Source organism: Glycine soja, chromosome 19 (assembly GCF_004193775.1).
Source record: "Glycine soja cultivar W05 chromosome 19, ASM419377v2, whole genome shotgun sequence".
Lineage (NCBI taxonomy): Eukaryota > Viridiplantae > Streptophyta > Magnoliopsida > Fabales > Fabaceae > Glycine > Glycine soja.
In genome coordinates this window covers 1,460,308-1,473,734 of record NC_041020.1, presented here as the reverse complement: position 1 = coordinate 1,473,734, position 13,427 = coordinate 1,460,308, and the positions used below count along the sequence as shown (strand labels likewise).

Here is a 13,427-nt window from a genome sequence, read left to right as displayed (position 1 = left end):
ACAAAATTTAAATGACAATTAAGGCTAAACAATAACACAATATGAACATAAAATACGTACCTACTACACAAGTGACAATTAAATTTGAATCAAGTTTCTTGTGATCTTGGGTCATGGTCATATTGAGACATGTGTGTGGTCCACCCCATTGAGTGACTTTCCATGAATCAGTTTTTTTAGATAGAATTTCCCTCATGTAGAAAGGGCAAGGACAATCTGCATATTTATTCACGCAACAAACCACATACTTGTCCCATTTGCTTTCAACCACTTTGATACTTTGATGCACCTTCATAACATATTGTTTGACCTCATTCTTTACCGCATCTTTACTATCAAATTCCATGCCAACATATAATTCTTGGCCAACATTAAAACTGGATGGCATCTCCAAACCATAAATGTCCTCCTCATCAAGATGACTCCAGTTGATATTATTATAATGCAAAGCATCATTCCAAAATGGATTCTGAATTCCTTGTACACCTTATAGTCCAAAAAAAAATTCAAATCATACTTATTTGGCCTTTAATACAATTGTCGTTAAATAATAAATGTATTGACGTATTTTTTAAGAGGAAATCACACCTTCTGCTGGATGAACAATTCTTACTGGTGGAATCATGTCGGGGACTTCATTGTCTGTATCTGATATACCGTCAACACTGTCATCTTCGTCTAACGACTCTTCAACGTATGAGTTAGACACAAGATAATCATCATCATCATGATCATCATCTTCGTCAAGATTTAAATTGCTCATATTTGTTGGCGATTGTGTGCATCATTAGATAAATAATTTCCACATGATGTAAGGGAATTTGCAGAATGAAACATTGAACCACTAGCCACATCCTTTTCTATGTACAATTCTAGAACTGACATTTCTTGTTGTTGTTTAAAACTTTCCAGCATCGTATCAACGTCTTCGTCATCGCAAATTAGCAAGACAATATATTTTCCTGACACTAAAAATCTACAACTGATAGCAGAAATAATTTCATTATTTTCTAACTTTACCTTGTCTCTAATTTTTTTCTTCAAAGCATTGAAACTAATTCCACGTTTAATCTGAATCGCTTTTTTACTGCCTTCAAATATTGCACCATCATTATCTTCATATACCCTTCCATTGAAATACAACACTGTTATAACCGAATTCATCGTGTACCTACAAAAACAATATTTTAATGAATTATTCATAATAAATTCAAAATAGTCAAATGTAATCACAAAAAGTCTTATGAAGCAAATTTCAACCTTATGCAGACAAATTTAAATCTCAAGAACGCTCACACTTTTTCAAAGCTGAAATCTAGTTTTTAATATACTCCAACACTAAAGAAATTTAATTAAAAAATTTGATGACACAAATCATTTTACTGAAAACTAGTTTTAATTAAAAATTACTTTAAAAAATTATAATACAAATTATTTTACTAGAAACTACTAAATAAAATAAATTACTTAAAAAAAATTACTTGAAAGCTTAAATCTAGTTTTAATTAAAAATTACTTAAAAAAATTATAATACAAATTATTTTACTGGAAACTAAGAAATAAAAAAAATTACTTAAAAAATTATAATACAAATTATTTTACTGGAAACTAAGAAATAAAAAAAATTACTTAAAAAAATTACTTGAAAGCTGAAATTTAGTTTTAATTAATAATTAATTAAAAAAATTATCATACAAATTATTTTACTGGAAACTACAAAATAAAATATAAAACTAATTTAATTATAAAATTAATAAAAAATATACATTCAAATTGCTATAAAAAATTACTTACATAAAATTACAACACACATTATTAGTTTCCAAAAAGGAACGAATTATTTTTACTTCCAAAAAAGGAACGTATTATCAATTATAATTTTATTGAATATATATAGAACATATTATTTTTACTTCCAAAAAATAAAAGTATTATTTTTTTAGTAATAATATAAATAATTTACACTAATAATGTTTTGATATTTAATTTATTAAAAAAACTTCAATAACCTATAAATAAAGTAGTATGTTTAAATTTAACATAACTTCAAAATGCATGTTTTTTTTCTAGTCAGACCTAACCTATATTAATGATACTAAAAAATTTGCTGTATGGTAAGTACTATTGTTTTTCTTTCCTCCTTGTCAATAACACATTAAACAAATTTATTATGACAATTTGAAAATAATGCAAACATGGATAGTAACGGTGTGAAGTTGAGCACAAAATCAAATAAGGCTATCTGCATCTGTAACAGGCATGGATTCAAATATTTAACCCTCAAATATCAAACCTTATGCAGATAAATCCCTAAACACTCACAGTTATGAAAAAAAAATTATAACAGAAATTATAGCAAATTCCATAACCTTATGCGGACAAATCTTAGCAAACAACAACATACTTAAAAACAAATTATAACATAAATTATTAATTTCGAAACTACAAACTTGATTAAAATATAGACTTAAGAAGCAAATAGAAAACCTTGCGGAATTCCTTAACACTCACAATTTTTAAAAACTGAAGTTTGAGTAAACAGGCAACAGCGTTGAGAAACTGAAATTTGAGTACACAGGCAACAACGTTGAGAAGTATTTCGTGTATTTATAGCCCTTAAATCGCCATTAGAAGTGGCTATTTTCTCTGCCCTAAATCGCCAGTGGGAGTTGCAACTTGCACTCAAATCGCCAATGGCAGTTGCAACTCCCCTTTAGGCCTGCACCCCTGCAAAAGCAACCTGCAAACACTGCAAAAGCAAAACCCTACGTTTAGGCCTGCACCAGCCAACCCGCCAGTTTGACTGGCGGTTTCCAAAGCCATGACCAGACTCGCCAGTCATGGTGGCAACTTCCACCTGCAAGGCAACTCGCCACTACGAGTGGCGTTTTCCATGCCACGTGGCTTTGCACAGCAAACTCGCCATTGACAATGGCGGTTTGCTAAAGAACCCATGCAATTTACGTAGAAAACAGTCTTTCCATGTAAAATTTTTCAAAAGAACCTCATTTGGGGAAATACTTTTTAAAAGAATCCCAGATGGGGAAATTTGCCTAAAACTTTTATCATGTGATACATGAACGTACTATTTTCTAAGTGCATTAACTAATATTTCCAAAACTTCCCAAACAAAGGAACTGAATAATATTCAAGGCTTGACGAAAGGAAAATTGTCAATTCACACATTCACATAAATTTAAAGAAAAAAAGAGAGAGACAGCAAAGATAACTGTTAATGACAAAGAACGGTCATACAATTTCAAAAAAGTGAATGTATATGTCTAAATCATATTATGTCGTGAAATGCACCTCATTTTTGGCTTCCTGAATGACCAATTCAGAAGGTAAAAAAATATTCTGGGAACCGAAGTAACTTGGAGGTGTAGCAAGCAACAGCCACTAATTTACTATGATATGAAAATACTTGGGAATGGACCTATGTTCAATCCAAGTCGCAATTCAGGCCCACGACTCTTGGAAGTGGTTTTTAAAACTTCTACTATTCAACAATTTTATTATATATTTTTACATTTTCACTCATTTTTCCCCAACATGAGAAAAGTCTCATTTCATATTCCTCTTGGAAAGTTATTAACATGTACTATAAAGTATGCCATTAAGCATGTGAGCATAAAGAGAAGATTTCTTTCCAATATAAAAAAAAAGGAGAAGATTTCTTCTTTACAAAAGTAATGTAACTAAGCACGTGCATAAATACACGTTGAGACTTCAATCATATTCTTAATTTAAAATTGAAGAGTTATCTATACATGTTCGTAACATGTATTATTTGAAGACGTACTCAACGGATAACAAGGGTACCAATTTGCATTCCAAGAAAATTCCAATGTAACCATATGCTAGAGTACCTGTTACTCCAAGTATATATATTCCATATACTTTATGTTTATAGCTTCTAGATTTAATTCCTAAATGGAGGTGATGTATTATGAACTTTAATTCAAATAATCAATTAGAAATATTAACAATACACTCTTAAATATCATTTTTTGAATACAGACTCTATTACTGATTAAAATTTATTAAAAATAAAAAATAATCTAACTTATTTAATGAGTGTTTCTTCTAATTTTTTTAGTTTTTAATAAATTTTAAATAATAATAAAATGTGTGTTAGAGATAATGTTGCTAATACTCCTAGGTGAACAATATATTTTAGAAAAGTTTAATGGATCATTTCTATACCCCTTAAATGAGCTGCACAATATTAAAATGGAGACAAGTAACATTTTAGGAACTCAGTTGGTGTGGGAAATTAAGCAGAGAGGATCATAATGTAGGAAATTTCACTCTACAGATTTCTCTTGATCTCACTGTCTAGTATGGACGTACCTGTCTTATGCTTTCCAGTGCCATTTCAAAATTCTGCTTTGTCTTCTCCTGGCGTATGACCTTGGCATGAACCCCCAAATTAAAGCATTATGATACACCAAAATAATTAAGTAAAAGCATTATGATAAAAATAAAAAATAAAAACAAAGGGAAAATGGTTGAGAACCATCAGCTAGTCCAATTATTTGTATTGATTCTATATGTAAAAACATGTTTTTTTTTTTCTATATGAGCTTACCTGCCAAAAGTAGAAGAAAACAATTCCTTTGATGCACAAGAATTTAGCTAGAGGTTTGTGTGGTGCCAGTTCTTTAGCAAACACATGGTAAAAGACCACCAGAGAATACAAGGCTAAATAATATAAGTTTCACTATTTGGTGGACTGACTAAATAATATAAGTTTCACTATTTATTCAATAACACAAATCTTTCCGGTGTTCAATGATGATGATAATGAGATATAAATCTAAGAATTCAGGTAAATTACCAAAACTTCTTACTACTAAAATCAATTATATTCAGTCAAATGTGATTAGAGGTATACATGAGCAAAACAACTTATTTTCTATGTTAAAATAGCACCTAAAAGTAAGGGGTAAGCAGCTGCTTCAGTGCCATCAAAACAAATAGCACCTTAAAGTAATTACCCAAACAAATAGCAGCAGCTTCAGCCTTTGATTTTAATGTTATTCTTCTTTTTGATTTTTTTATTTCTTTTTTGCAAAAGATAATTCAGCTTGAATAACATAACATATCTAGGTTCAGTGGGAAATTAATTGACAGGAACAAATTAGGATTTAATTACATAAATGACCAGCATTGAAGAATGAATACACAAAGCTATGAGCATTGAGCACAAACAGTGAAGCCATATATCAAGTACAGGGGCAACTCACCCAAATAATTTTATTGGAATTTGAAGATTCAGAGTCCTTGGCAATAACGCTGGATTGTAATCTCTGGTACAATGGCACAAGTGCTCCTTGACCAGCAATCTCAAGAATGCTGGAGCTCCCAATAACTAATCCCTTTGGCAAACCCTTCTTATTCATGTACTCTGTCAAATTATTGGCAATTGTCTCTGTTGGATTCTTTGAAACTCCATGCAATTTCTTAAATCCTGTCACATGAATTGTTGTCGTTGTTGTAGTAAAAACATAACAACTAGATAAAAGTGAAACACAAGGACATTTCATCGAACAGGTAGAAGGGAGTAAACCAAGCAAACCTGTGAAGATTTATTTTCATATCTCCTCATCTAAATGCTATTCAAAATAGAGCAAAGATGTTTAAGATGTGAACGGCCATCGGCTCGAACTCTTCCGGCAGCCAAATCGGAAAAATCCGCGGCAGCACTGCGGCCACATCGACGACGAAGATCCCAGAAGAAGGCGAAATGACACATAATTTTCCTCTCCGAGCGACGATTTGTTCGACTCCTTTGAGTCTTTGAGACGGACTGTGCATTTTCAGGTTGAGGAAAAACGATAAAAAAATAAACAAAAAAAGATGATTCACGTTTGGCGAATTAGAGAAAAATGGTGCGTTTTGGAGAAAAGAGTGCAAAAAAGGAAAACGCACCCAGGGTCATGATTGAGCATGTCGCAGATCTTGATGTTCATGGCCCAATCAGGCCCTATGAGCATGTCGCCCGTGGCGCGTTCCACCATGGAATTCACCATCTCCTCCGGTCACCGGTACGATTCGAAACTCTCAGCGAGATCGGCGATTCTCCGATGACCATAAATCGAACCAGCGGTGCAATCCGAGAACACGATTCCGACACCGCGTGCTCTTTCTCTCTCTCTCTCTCTAAAGAAACGAAGATTGATGCGAGAGTTTGGTGGATTCCGTTGCTGAGGGAAAGGTTTGGAATCGGGTTAGAATTAAAAGTTTGAAGTTGGAAAGATGAAAGAGGAATATAAGCACTGAGCTTATGAGAAGGTGTCACGTGTCCGCTGAGGTGCGATTTGCATTTTCAGAGGAGAGAAAATATCTAAAGACAAGGATGATTCTTAAAAACCGTATTTGAAAGGTTGTTTTCAAGGCGGTTTTCTAAAAACCGGCGTTGAAAGGTTGCTGCATTTTTTACCAAAGTGTTTTTTTAAAACCGTCCTTGTTTTAGTGTCGTAAATTTACGCTTTTGCAGTAGTGCCTTTTAATTTCAATTTCTTTCTTTCTTCTATCTGTTGCAACTATTTTTCTATTGCTTACAAATTGGATATTCATCAACTCAAGTATAAACAAAGACCATGTGGATTCGACACTCAGTCTTACGTTTTAACTTTATTACTTGTGACAAATTGATACACTTGCCAATGAGTTAACAATTCATATTGGGAATTTGAATTTTATAACTAAGGTTTAGGTTGCTTAAATGCAAAGTGAAAGATTGTATTTTACTAGATGAACCTTAGTTGAATGGATGCATTGGAAGTTGTTTTTGTTTTAATTTCCAAGAGAGTTTATATATCATAGTTGGTAATAATCTTCACTATAAATAGAGAAGAGAATTAGTGGAAAAATACAACACATGAAGATAGAGTGTGTGAGAAAAGAGATTGTGAAACAAAGTCACTTTGTTAAAAGAAAAATGTCATTGTGTAAGAGTGTTATCATTTCTTGTAACCATTGAGTAAAGTACTCGAGTTTGTATAGTGATACACTATTTTGGGTGGGTTACAATCTTGTAATTATTTTTGTGATAGTGAAATATTTATGAGACAGTTCTGTGGATGTACGCAAGAGGTACTGAATCACGTTAAATTCTTGTGTTTATTATTACTTTTCCTACAGTGTAATCTTTGTTGTGTTCTCACGATCCTTTGTGGGTGTGTGTAATTTTTTTTCCAGTTTAGTCTTTTATTTTTTAAAAAGTTTATTTTGATCATTTATCTTTTTAATCTAATTCAAAATTATTCTTCCGTCCATCTAATGTTGATTCCATTAATGAGAAAAATATTAATGGCTTTAAACTGCCACAAAGTGTAAACTTTTTCTTCCTTCTCTTCTTCTCCTTCTGCACCACTATCACCCCTCACAACCACTCAATCACAATGCACCTAACTACCAAAGCCTTTTGACCTGTGCAACCAAGGTAGATACCACCACCATCAACTGACCTGCTTCCCGAGAATGGTGATGTTGCCTTTATCACGACCCATGTTGACCTCCACACTGTTGTTTTAACTATGTTTAGTATGAATAGAAAATGGGAGATGTTTTAGATTTTATTTTACTCATTCTCAAACAATAAGAGTTTTTGAGCTTTGCATGGTGCAAAGGATAATTGGGGTCATAATCTGTATGATTTTTGACCTCTTTCATTTTTTATGCTATTTCATACATTTTTTTGTTGTATTATGACAATGCTTGGCTAAACTGTCAAGGCTCAAATTATAATGTAGTTTCACCCATGTAATCTGATTCTGAATTTTAATTAAGTTCTCAAATGTTATTCTGTAAATTGTATTGTTTTATTGTCTTACCTTTTACTTCTGGAAACAAAGTGGCTTTACTTGACAAAGTGGCTACTTTGTATCTCTGTATTGTGTTCCTTTAGCACTTCTTGTGCAATTTTATATACACATATTACAATTACCTATTAAAAAAAATTATGTGTTAGTGACCATCTACACATAAAGGACTGATCTGTAGAACTATAGGATTCATAAAATTTACATGATTCAACTGGTTGCATGATATCTCATTTTGTGTGCCTCTCTAATTTATCCTTAACCCTAAATTAAATCTCAAATAACTAATTAAGGTTTGATTTTGGGGGAAGAGTATTTTTAGACCTTGAGCATAGGCTGACAATTAATTTAAGAGGTAATCAGAAATAAATCGTTTGATTTAGGGTTCTTAGTTATAATTGGGATTAGGGGAAAAGGGTGTATGCGAATTCATAATCCGAGGTTGTTTTTATCTGCACATTTCTCTATCAAAATTTTTTGTTTACTTTATTTATATTTCTCTGGTGCAATTGGTGAATAAGTTTCAAACTTAAGATAAAAATCCCTAAAATTATTTAGTTTATGTAAATTAAGTTAATCTAGGAACGCAATTGATCTCTAGGGTACAATATCCTGAATTTTAAAAATGAAGTTCTACTCACTTAAGCCTAGATTGTTGTGCGCTTAAGCAAGCGAAGATAGAATTAATTGGAGGAGTCACTGACTTGCCTTACTCAAGCGAGCTTCGATCCTTAGTGCTTGAGTAAGGGGAAATCAGAAGTTAAATGGTGGAGTCAAACTTGCTTGAGCGAGGGGAAATCAGAAGTTGAATGGTGGAGTCAAGCTTGCTTAAGCATGGCATCGCTTAAACGAGCTAAGTCAGTGAGTAGCTATGGGATTATTGGAGGTACTCGCTTAAGCGTCATATTTTGTGCGCTTAAGTGAGGAGAGTCCGCAACTGAGAAATTTAGGACTAGTGGACCTCGCTTAAGTGAGCTTTTACTCATGCTTAAGCGAGCTAGGTAGTCACGTTAGGCCCAAGCCCACATCAAAATATAAAAACTAGGGCGCCATAAATGAGGGGATTCAGAGCGTTTTGGAAAACAACTTTCTCTGTGAGAGAGAACCATTTTTAGGGCTCTTAGCTTTAAATCTTTATATACTTTTTATGTTTGGGTTTGATTATTATAATCAAGCAACTAATCTCCTTCTCTGTCGAAGTTGGAAATGGCTGAATCCAATTTCATGTAATACTCTTCTTTTAATACTTCAATTTTATTATTCTTCTTCTTCCCTTAATGCATGTTCTAGATTGGTCATATATTACTTGATCTTAGAAATTGATAGTTTAGTCGATAAACATTCGTTTGATTCTCGAACTAAGAAGAGAAACTAATTGAGATTGATTCTAGACATAGGTCAATACCAATTAGGCTCCTTTAAATTCTTAAATGTTAATGTTGGTCATTTAGAATAATTTGCCAAAACATTGAAAATTAATCCAAAGGACTTAGACTCTTCTGCCTAAGACATCAAGGTTAGAAACTAAGATTAATTGATGTTGCTTCATTGAAAAAGGGAGAAATCAAGTCCTACCCTAATTGTTCAAACTACTCATTTTCACAACAATATTGCAAGTATGCTTCATTTACTCTCTTTCAATTACTTGTTTTTATTCTTATATTGTTCTTTTATTATTCAAACACAAACCATTGAGAAATACTCTTACAAAAACTTAGTCTTGTTATTGGAATTGCCTTGAAATTACTAGTCTTCTCGGAGACGATCTGGACCATGTGTCCACATGAAAATTCCCTAACAACATGCACACACATAAGTATTTCATCTAGTAAGTGATATTTTAACATGAGTATTACATAGGATAAAAATTGTTTTAAATAATTATAATTATAATTTAAGATAAATAGATATTTTTAAATTTATAAATTATATTATAAGAAAAATTGCTTCATAATAATTAAATTGGAATTGTGATATAATGTTATTTTAAAATTAAAATGCATCAATGGTTAAGAAAATCAATTATAAAAATAAAGAAAAATGAAAATAGTTTGAGTTGATATGATTGGAAGAGATATTTTGTAGTTTTTGTGAATGTGTACACAACTCCCACTAAGAAAAGAGAGTGTATTGGGAATATTTAATTAAGAGAGTAAGAAAAATGAGAGTATTAATTAAAAACATTTAAGAGTGTAAGGAAAATGTAAATTAAATATTTCAATTTATACTGTACGACTCATAAGAGTAGACGAAACATAAATATGAAAGATAATATAATGTGATAAAAAATATAATAAAATAAAAGGAGTACAATATTAAGTGCTAGAAACAATTTTTTAATACCATTACCCAAACAAACAAAATTTCATTGGCAATTTATTAGGTATCTGTTTTCTTAGGCAATCATGTTTGTAGCCACTAAATATGGATACAAGTTCCAGTAGATAGTCAATCCGTGATTCATCACTACATTGTGGAAGGCTAGTCTATTTTGCTAGACTCAACTCATGTAGGTCATCACCATCATTACTCTCTTCAGTCTTGACCTTCTTTGATGGGTTATAATTAGTTTCTTCGTTCATGTTTTTTCTTTTAAGGCCCTTCTCACAGTTGATTAATTGATTACGCTGCTGTAAGGCCAGAAGCATCAACTAAGCAGCAGAGTTATCTGCATCCTTTACCTTAGATTTTTCATCTCCTGACATCTGAACGATACCATCTCCAGTCTCTATTTGAAGGACACGAATATATCTCCTATTATGAGCGGGACCTCAATTAATCTCAAAGCTGTACGTGAGCCATTGCAGAGGAGATATTAAAGAGTTAGTCAACAAGAAAGATCAAAAGTTATTATTCATTATCATTCATTTATAGTGAATAGATTGCAACAACACTAAACAATAATCTATAACTGTTATCATTTATTATCATCCCAATGGATTTACAATCATGGTGAGTGAGAGAAACACTCTCCATTAAGGAGAAGTGAAAAGGGCTTCTACTAGAAGCTCTTTCTTTCGGAATGTGTAACCTATTATGTTCTGCACTTGCTGAACCAAATTTAGTTCCATCTCCGCAGATGTAGTGGTGATACACTGGGGGAAATATTTTGACCCTTTGTCTTTGTTGTATTTTGTTATATGTGCCTTGGACACTGATGACATTGTATCACTGCAAGTGAGGAACAATGGTCTTTATAAGCCTCTCCAGATTCTGTATTAATTACCAGAATCCAATTCGACAAAAAAATAATCAAAGTATGATTTGACAAAATTAAATAAGTTAATTCTGATAGAAGTCAAAAGTAAATATTTATTGAAACTGTGTATATTGCCACATTTAATCTAACCATCACAAAGGAGCAGTTTGATTTGAAGATATTTTTGTTGAGGACGATTCTGTAATAAAAGAATTTGGATTAAGGTTGAATTTTTTAATTCAACTCCAATTCATGTTTTGATGATCACCAACTTTTTTATTAATTTATTTTTATAATTGATATTTTGAACTGTAACTAATATGATTTATTTCAACAAATCAAAAATTTAAGTTCACAAACGACTCTTATTCCAAAACATGAAAAAGTTTATTAAATTACTATTTTTTTAACATTAATTTAGTCAAGTTGATTAATATGCTCATTTTTTAGACAAAAAATGGTGTTTTCCATCCTTTTGAGACACACTAGCTAGATACATGACACTTGTTTTTGCTAAAAAAAGAGAGTAGAAAATGTAACCTTAGGGCGTTAATTAAAAAGACTGAATATTTTAAATTTTTCATCAATTTCTTGTAGTTTTACATGAAAATTATTCTTGAAATAAAATATTGTGAGATATTTAAAATAAAAAAATATCCAAGTATCATTATCCAAGTTGTAATATGGTTTGTTATGTTATCAGTCAACACGTCGTATTAATAATTAGCGTGTCATAACAGCAACACTTCCATTAAAGAAAACAAATTTCAATGAATGGAGGAATTAAAACGAGTGATTGCTCGTTAAATGCTTAGCAAACATACTAACTCTCGCAAATAATATAAAGTGGGAAGTCTAAATATTATATCTATAGGGATTGGCATAATACTCGATAAAATAATAATATTTATTAATTATGGCTTTTGAAAATAACAATTGTAATGATTGGATTGTATAAATGTAAATAACAAGAGTATAAATAAATAAAAATTATTTTCAAAATTTTTATGAACATATGAAGTATGATAAAAAAAAGTAAAATAACAAAATGTCACTAATATAATTCAAAATCTAACCCCTTGATCAAAATACTCAAATCATAGTCCTTCGGACGAAAAGAATTTAAATTTCTTGACCAAAATATTAATTCCTTAACTAGTCTAATCAAATGATTTTTTTAAGAGCAAGAATTAAAAGATGATTAACAAATTTTATTCCATCGTTAAATATAAAATCCATTAGGTGTTTCTTTCCATTTCTAAGTTCAAAAATATTTTCCAATGACAATTTAAATCACAACATCAAATAAAGAATGATCAAGTCAAAGCAAACATTAATTCATAGAAGAGAACATTTAATAATGAACAATAAATATAGATTAGTAATCAAAATATAATCATAAGAATGGGTTCAACTACATCAACATCCAAAATAGATAAACCTAACTACATGATTGCAAGAAGAAAAAGAAGAAAATAAATGAAAAAATAAATAAAAAATGGTAAGAAAGCCATAGAGGACAAGAGAGAGCTTCCCAGCTGTAACCTAAAATTGTAGATAATTCCCCAACTAAATCTATCTTCTATTCACATCCATGTGCTTAAATAAAGCCAAATGTACTTCATTATTGTTTTTGTGTAATTGAGTTGTGCGCTTACTGCACACAAAAGTTGTACTGATTTAAGTAATAGTAATTAAAATAACATTAGACAATTATCAATGATGAATATAGTTTCAGGATTTTTTTTTTGTTTTGTTAGTTTTAGGAACTAAAGTAACAAACATCACAATTTTAAAAACTAAAATAATCCCTTATTCTTTAACTAATGTTTTGGTAAAGATTTGAATGGATTGAGTAAATTATCATTTTGGGTCTTGAATTGGAAGACATACTCACATTAGTCTTTGAATTGAACGAAACATTTAAAAAAATAATCATTTGAAACTGTAAATCAGCAAATAAATGGGTAATTAAAGTGATAATATTAATAATAAAATGATAATAAATAGTTAAATTTAAAATTTTAGTATTAACATTTTAGTTTTTTTTAGGATTAATATGACTGTTTAATTACTCGAAAAAAAAAGGGATAAGTATGATTGTAATTATCACTTTCACATACCAACATAACTGGGATTAGGACAGGTTTTGTTGGGCGGTGCATGTGGTCAAATGAATGAAGCATCCGGCATATACAAGGGGCAATTGATTGATACGTGTCAATATGAGCAGTGCAGAATTTGTGGTCAAATAGGTTGGCACAGTTTATCAGAAAAAAAAAAAAAACATAGAGCTGTGAAGCTCAATTGTTAGGAACAACACAACTTCAATGGATTTTGGGCAGCTTGATTAATACCATTACATGTGGTTTGGAGACAGCTGCATCGAATGTTATAGT

General features: G+C 31.2%; 1 long non-coding RNA gene across 1 annotated transcript; it reads right to left on the bottom strand.

Moving 5' to 3' along the window:
• Positions 1 to 1,111: 1,111 nt before the first annotated feature.
• On the bottom strand, positions 1,112 to 6,400 carry LOC114399568. The gene is made up of 6 exons (XR_003663766.1): positions 5,935 to 6,400; positions 5,582 to 5,812; positions 5,250 to 5,473; positions 4,354 to 4,413; positions 2,512 to 2,749; positions 1,112 to 1,171 (listed from the first exon to the last, which is right to left on the bottom strand). It is a non-coding gene; the product is annotated as an uncharacterized LOC114399568 (long non-coding RNA).
• Between the last annotated feature and the right edge of the window lie 7,027 nt (positions 6,401 to 13,427).